The sequence below is a fragment of the Pezoporus flaviventris genome, unplaced genomic scaffold, assembly GCF_033815535.1.
Source record: "Pezoporus flaviventris isolate CSIRO_AGI_PZ_B2104156 unplaced genomic scaffold, CSIRO_AGI_Pfla_v1 ptg000259l, whole genome shotgun sequence".
NCBI classification, from domain to species: Eukaryota; Metazoa; Chordata; class Aves; order Psittaciformes; family Psittacidae; genus Pezoporus; species Pezoporus flaviventris.
Window position 1 is genome coordinate 313613 of NW_026892806.1, and position 7181 is coordinate 320793.

Below are 7181 nucleotides of genomic sequence, written 5' to 3' on the forward strand. Positions count from 1 at the left end.
TCTGTTTCACTGCAGAGAAAGGAGGCAGGAGAGAAGGGGTGGGGAGCACACACCCCAGCCCCGACTCCGCACAGGGCAGCGAGGGGTGCTGCTCTTCACTACAGCACAGCTGGGCTGAACTGAGTCAGTGCTTACACAGAAACCTGTCCTTGTCCCTGATGAAGCTCTACAGGCCACAGGCTTCTCCACAAGTACCAGCCCAGCTGTTTTTCTCGTCATGTCTTGCACAGTGTCACAAGCTGTAGTACAAGGGGAGGCCCTTGTTGCTGTTTCTCCTGGAACACAGGGAAGTAGAAAATGAAATACTTTTTTTAACAATGAAACGCATTCCAGTGACCACGGAAAATATGGAACAAGATGCTAAAGCCCTACAGGTTTTACCAGGAAGAGCTACAATTAGCTAAAAATTCCCTCCTGCGCTGTTTCCTTTCCCAGCCCATGGATACTTTCCTCAGTAAAGTGGCAAGTGCACATGACACAGCAAGAGATCTGTGCCAAGCAAGGCCAGACAAGGTAAGGCAATGCAAGACAAAGGAAGGCAAAGCAAGGGAAGGCAATGCAAGGCTAGGGAAGGCAAGGCAAGGCAAGGCAAGAAATGGCAAGGCAAGACAAGGCAAGGGAACTCATGGCAAGGCAAGGTGACTCAAGGTAAGGTAAGGCAAGTCAAGGCAAGGCAAGGCAAGGCAAGGACAGGCAAGGCCATGACAGGCCAGGCCAGGCCAGGCAAGGCAAGGAAATGCAAGGAAAGGCAAGGCAATGCAAGGCCAGGCAAGGCAATGCTAGGCAAGGCAAGGCATGTCCAGGCCAGGCTAGGCCAAGAAAGGCAAGGCAAGTCAAGGCAAGGCAAGGGAAGGACAGGCGAGGCCATGCCAGGCAAGGCAAGGCATGGCAAGGCAAGGCAAGGCTAGGCAAGGCAAGGCAAGGCATGGCAAGGGAAGGGAATGGAAGACATGGCAAGACAAGTCAAGGCAAGGAAAGGAAAGGCATGGCAAAGGAAGGAATAGCATGGCGAGGCGATGCGAGGCAATGGAAGGCAAGGCATGGCAAGGCAAGGGAAAGAAATTCATGGTGAGTTGAGGTGAGGCGAGGCAAAGCCAGGGCAACAGAAATAAAGACATAGTGAGGGAAGGGAAGGGAAGGCAAGGGAAGGGAAGGCAAGGGAAGGCAAGGGAAGGGAAGGCAAGGCAAGGGAAGGCAAGGCAAGGGAAGGATAGGCAAGGGAAGGCGAGGCGAGGCGAGGCGAGGCGAGGCGAGGCGAGGCGAGGCGAGGCGAGGCGAGGCAAGACAAGGCAAGGCAAGGCAAGGCAAGGCAAGGCAAGGCAAGGCAAGGCAAGGAAAGGGAAAGGAAAGGAAAGGAAAGGAAAGGAAAGGAAAGGAAAGGAAAGGAAAGGAAAGGAAAGGAAAGGAAAGGAAAGGAAAGGAAAGGAAAGGAAAGGAAAGGAAAGGAAAGGAAAGGAAAGGAAAGGAAAGGAAAGGAAAGGAAAGGAAAGGAAAGGAAAGGAAAGGAAAGGAAAGGAAAGGAAAGGCGAGGCAATGAAAGGGAAGGGAAGGGAAGGGAAGGGAAGGGAAGGGAAGGGAAGGGAAGGGAAGGGAAGGGAAGGGAAGGGAAGGGAAGGCATGATGAGGCAAGGGGAGGCAAGGCAATGCAAGGCAAGGCAAGGGAAGGCAAGGCAAGGACATTAAAGGTCAGGAAAGGTGAGAAGAGGTAAGGTGAGGCGAGGCAAGGCAAGGGAAGGAAAGAAAAGGCAAGGCAAGGCATGGCAATGGAAGGCAAGGCAAGGGAAGGGAAGGCAAGGCAAGGCAAGGTAAGGCAGTGCAAGGCAAGGCAAGGCAATGCCAGGCAAGGCCAGGCATGGTAAGGCAAGGTAAGGCAAGGCAAGGCAAAGCAAGGCAAGTCAAGGCCAGGCCAGCCCAGGAAGGGCAAGGCAAGGCAAGAAAAGCCCTGCAAGGCCAGGACAGACCACATCAAGCAGGGCAAGGTCAGGCTAGGCCAGGACAGTCAAGCAACGGAAGGTATGGCAAGGCAATTCAATGCAAGGCAAAGAAAGGCCAGGCCAAGCCATGCCAGGAAAGGCTAGGCAAGTTAGGTCAATGCAAGGCAAGACCAGGCAAGGCCAGGCTAGGCTAGTCCAGGCCAGGCAACACATGCTGGCACAGAGTGTGTTTTACCCACCACCATTTTGTCTGATCTCAAAAGTTAAGCAGAGTCAGGTTTGGGTCTTGCTTTGCCTTTTCTTTCCTTCCCTTCCCTTGCCTCACCTCTCCTCGCCTTTCCTGGCCTTTAATGGCCTTGCCTTGCCTTACCTTGCCTTGCCTTGCATTGCCTTGCCTCACCTCGCCTTGCCTTGCCTTGCCTCCCCTCGCCTCACCATGCCTTCCCTTTCCTTGCGTCGCCTTTCCTTTCCTTGCCTTTCCTTGCCTTGCCTCGCCTTGCCTTGCCTCGCCTTGCCTTGCCTCACTCTGTCTTTATTTCTGTTGCCCTGACTTGTCTTGCCTCACCTCGCCTCACCATGAATTTCCTTCCCTTGCCTTGCCATGCATTGCCTTGCATTGCCTCGCTTCACCTCACTCTGTCTTTATTTCTGTTGCCCTGCCTTGCCTCGCCTCACCTCGACTCACCATGAATTTCTTTCCCTTGCCTTGCCATGCCTTGCCTTGCATTGCCTTGCCTTGTGTAGCCTTGCCTCTCCTCACCTTGCCATGACTTTCCTTCCCTTGCCGTGTTTTGCCTTGCCATGCCTTTCATTGCCTCGCATCGCCTTGCCATGCCATTCCTTCCTTTGCCATGCCTTGCCTTTCCTTGCCTTGACTTGTCTTGCCGTGTCTTCCCTTCCCTTGCCATGCCTTGCCTTGCCTTGCCTAGCCTTGCCTTGCCTGGCATGGCCTGGCCTGTCGTTCCCTTGCCTTGCCTTGACTTGCCTGGCCTTTCCCGGCCTAGCCTGGCCTGGACATGCTTTGCCTTGCCATTTCTTGCCTTGCCTTGTCTTGCCTTGCCTTGCCTTGCCTTTCCTTCCCTTTCCTTCCCTTGCCTTGCCTCGCCTCACTATGTCTTTATTTCTGTTGCCCTGCCTTTGCCTCGCCTCACCTCAACTCACCATGAATTTCCTTCCCTTGACTTGCCATGCCTTGTCTTCCATTGCCTCAGCTCGCATCTCCTCACCTCTCCTCACCTCGCCATGACTTTCCTTCTCTTGCCATGTTTTGCCTTGCCTTGCCTTCCATTGCCTTGCATCGCCTCGCCATGCTATTCCTTCCTTTGCCATGCCTTGCCTTTCCTTGCCTTGACTTGTCTTGCCGTGTCTTCCCTTCCCTTGCCATGCCCTGCCTTGCCTTGCCTAGACTTGCCTTGCCTTGCCTTGCCTAGCCTTGCCTTGCCTTGCCTGGCATGGCCTGTCCTGTCCTTCCCTTGCCTTGCCTTGACTTGCCTGGCCTTTCCTGGCCAAGCCTGGCCTGGACATGCTTTGCCTTGCCTAGCATTGCCTTGCCTGGCCTTCCATTGCCTTGCCTTTCCTTTCCTTTCCTTGCCTTGCCTGGCCTGGACATGCCTTGCGTTGCCATTTCTTGCCTTGCCTTGCCTTGCCTTGCCTTGCCTTCCCTTTCCTTCCCTTGCCTTGCCTCGCCTCACTATGTCTTCATTTCTGTTGCCCTGCCTTTGCCTCGCCTCACCTCAACTCACCATGAATTTCCTTCCCTTGACTTTCCATGCCTTGCCTTCCATTGCCTCAGCTCGCATCTCCTCGCCTCTCCTCACCTCGCCATGACTTTCCTTCTCTTGCCATGTTTTGCCTTGCCTTGCCTTCCATTGCCTTGCATCGCCTCGCCATGCTATTCCTTCCTTTGCCATGCCTTTCCTTTCCTTGCCTTGACTTGTCTTGCCGTGTCTTCCATTCCCTTGCTATGCCTTCCCTTGTTTGCCTAGCCTTGCCTTGCCTTCCCTGGCATGGCCTGGCCTGTCCTTCCCTTGCCTTGCCTTGACTTGCCTGGCTTTTCCTGGCCTAGCCTGGCCTGGACATGCCTTGCCTTGCCTAGCATTGCCTTGCCTGGCCTTGCATTGCCTTGCCTTTCCTTGCATTTCCTTGCCTTGCCTGGCCTGGCCTGGCCTGTTATGGTCTTGCCTGGCCTGGCCTGGCCTGTCATGGCCTTGCCTTGCCTTGCCTTGCCTTACGTTGAGTCGCCTTGCCTTGCCATGAGTTGCCTTGCCTTGTCTTGCCTTGCCATTTCTTGCCTTGTGTTGCCTTGCCTTCCCTAGCCTTGCATTGCCTTCCCTTGCTGATGGAGCAGGAAGAGCTCTTGGGGAGCCCAGGGGCCGGGGCTGTTGTGTTGGTGTGGGGAGATGGGAAGGCATGGAGGGGCTGCAGAGCTCTCAGGGAGTCCTGGGCAGCGGAGCAGGGGACACAGGGGTCCCTGCAATGGACTGCCCTGCAATGGCACAGGCTGGGGCTGCCTGGCTGAGAACAGCCCATGGGAAAGGTTTGGGTGGGCAGGAGCTGAACAGGAGGCAGCGTGTGCCCTGGCAGCAAGGGAGGACAGCAGCATCGTGGGCTGTATGAGCAGGAGCATGGCAGGAGAACAAGGGAAGGGATGATCTGGAATCCTCCATCCAGGCTTCACATCCCCAGTTCAGGAGTGGGTTTAGTAATGAGCCCTCAGATCAGGAGATACTGGAGCATGGTGCCTGTGGGGAGAGTCTGGGGTGCTGGGCTTCTCCAGCCTGGAGAAGGGAAGGCTCATGGAGACCTGAGATCTTGAGAAGGGAAGGCTGTTGGGGACTGGCTGCCTGTAGCGGAAAGGAGGACATGGAGAATACAGAGCCAGGCTCCTCACCATGGTGCCTCGTGGGAGGACAAAAGGCAGTGGGGGACAGTGACAGAGGAGAGGTTCAGCCAGGACAGAAGGAAACCTTGTTCCCATCGGCTCAGGCAAGTGCTGCATCAGGTCACCCAGAGAGGCTGTGCAGTCTCTGGCCTTGGGGATTTCAGCTTACACTGAATCAAGCCTGGAACCACTTGCTCTGACTCTGCTCCTGACAGCTTAGACTTGAGACCTCCTGGAGTCCCTTCCAACCTCTCTTCTCTTATGATCCTTCAATGATGGGCTTATGAATTATCACAAAGATGCCCTGAGGGCTGGAGCATGTCTCCCATGATGACAGGCTTAGAGATGTTGGTCTTCAGCCCGGAGAAGAGAAGGTTCCAGGGAGACATCTTAGCAATCTTCCCGTGTCTAAGCAGGGCCTACAAAGAATCTGGAGAGGGGCTTTTTATGAGACTGTGCAGTGACAGGACAAGGGGAAATGGCTTTAAGCTGAAAAAAAAAGGGAGATTTAGCTTGACATTAGGAGGAAGTTGTTCCCTTTGAGAGTGGTGGGACACTGGCACAGGGTGCCCAGAGAAGCTGTGGCTGCCCCATCCCTGGCAGTGTTCAAGGCAGGATTGGATGGGAGTCAGCTTTGCTCTGAAGCAGTGATTTCTCGAGCTCTGATTTTCACAAGGGATGTCAGATGAAATCCAACTTGGTTGTAAAGTTTTCTACATGTACTCCTGATTCAGATGCATGTGGGCTGCACAACTGAAGCTCAGCATGGCCTTAGAATCATTTTGTCTGTGTTATTTATTTACTGGCAAAATATTGCTGAGGTTGTTTTGGGGGGTATAAAACATTGTTTCTTTGAAAGAAAATCAGAAGAGTACTGAAACAGGGAGAAATTCTCAGCTCTTTGAAGCTTAGTGCAGAGCCAGGGGAGCTGCAGCATCCATCAGTCCTTTCCCATTTCCCCTGTGCTCAAACTTGCACTGCCTGTAAGATGCCTTCACACACAAACTGATCTTAAGAACCCCCACAAACATCTGTCCTGTGTGGAGAGCAGGGCAGGACGGTTTCAAAGGGCAGGTCACAGAGCTCTCATGGGCAGAAGCAGAGGACTCCGTAGAGCAGAGCATGGCCAGCAGCCACCTCCAGTGCCAGACCACAAGAGAGCTGCCTGAACGTGCCCTTCCCAGGGCTGGGCTGCACTTTCCCCCCACTCCCTGCCCAGGCTATCTGAGAACTTTCCCTCATGGGAACATGCCTCCGTGTGGCACATGGGGAATGCCCACTGCTGGGGGTGCCTGAACGCTGCTCATCATGCCCCATGAGCCCACCTTCCTGTCTCCCTCTCCTGCACTACCCAAACTTGCCTGGAATGCAGGATCCATCCCTGAGCCTGGGGAATGCAGGAACCTCCTGCAGTGAGGTGTCATTGCTGCAGGGGAGGTGCAAAGCTTCTGTGAGACACTTGAGAGTGCGGGCAGAGAGTGGGGTGTGTGCTGCAGAGAGGGTGCTACAGGCAGGAAGCTGTCCCACATGAGGTGCCCTGTCCCCAGAGCATGGGGTACCTTGCACCCAAGGACACCACCTTTCCTTTTGGCTCTTGCCAAGAAGTTCTCAATCCAGGCCATTGCCTTTTCCCACTGCTCCCCCATGGTGCTTAGTTCTCTATACTGATGACCTCACCCATTCTTCTATAAGTCCCCTTTAGATCAGCTTGCTGAGCGATACTCACTCCACCTGCTGTATTGACACTGTAGTAGCAGCCTACAACTAGGTGAAATGTGGCTGCAGAGATGATGGAGGTTTTCTTGCTAGCAGGAAGAGAAGGAAATGTCTGCAAAGTGCAGCTTGGAAGGTTCAGACTCAAAGTTAGGAAAGAGAAATGTCTCTCAAAAGGTGGACTTGTGGTGCAAGAGGTCACCCAGAGGGAGTCTGGCTCAGCCCATGGCTTTGTGTTTCAAGGAACAGACAGCGATGGGTGCAGAGATGGGACTGAAGGTACAGAAATGCCAGGTGAGAGCTAGGTGGGAAAGCAAGATGGGTGTCAACAGCCTGAAGGGAAAGAGGTGCAGGCATGGGCCAGTGTAGGACAGCCTGCAGCAGAGATGACAGGGTTCTGGCATGGCTGAAAGGCCCGAAAGAACAAAAGGCCTCTGTGTCCTGGGCTATGGCAATTGCCTCTTTCATCAAGGCCTATGAGGAGAACTTCCATTCTCAGGATTTCAGGCTCTGCTTCTCCAAGGGCTGTGGTCAGGGCTTGGCCTTTCTGCATCATCAAACAAACCAAGGGTTTTCTCACCATCAGACACCTGCACTTTGCCTTTCTCTCCCTCTAATCACAGTCTCCAGTTACTTGCTTTAACGAGTCCCTG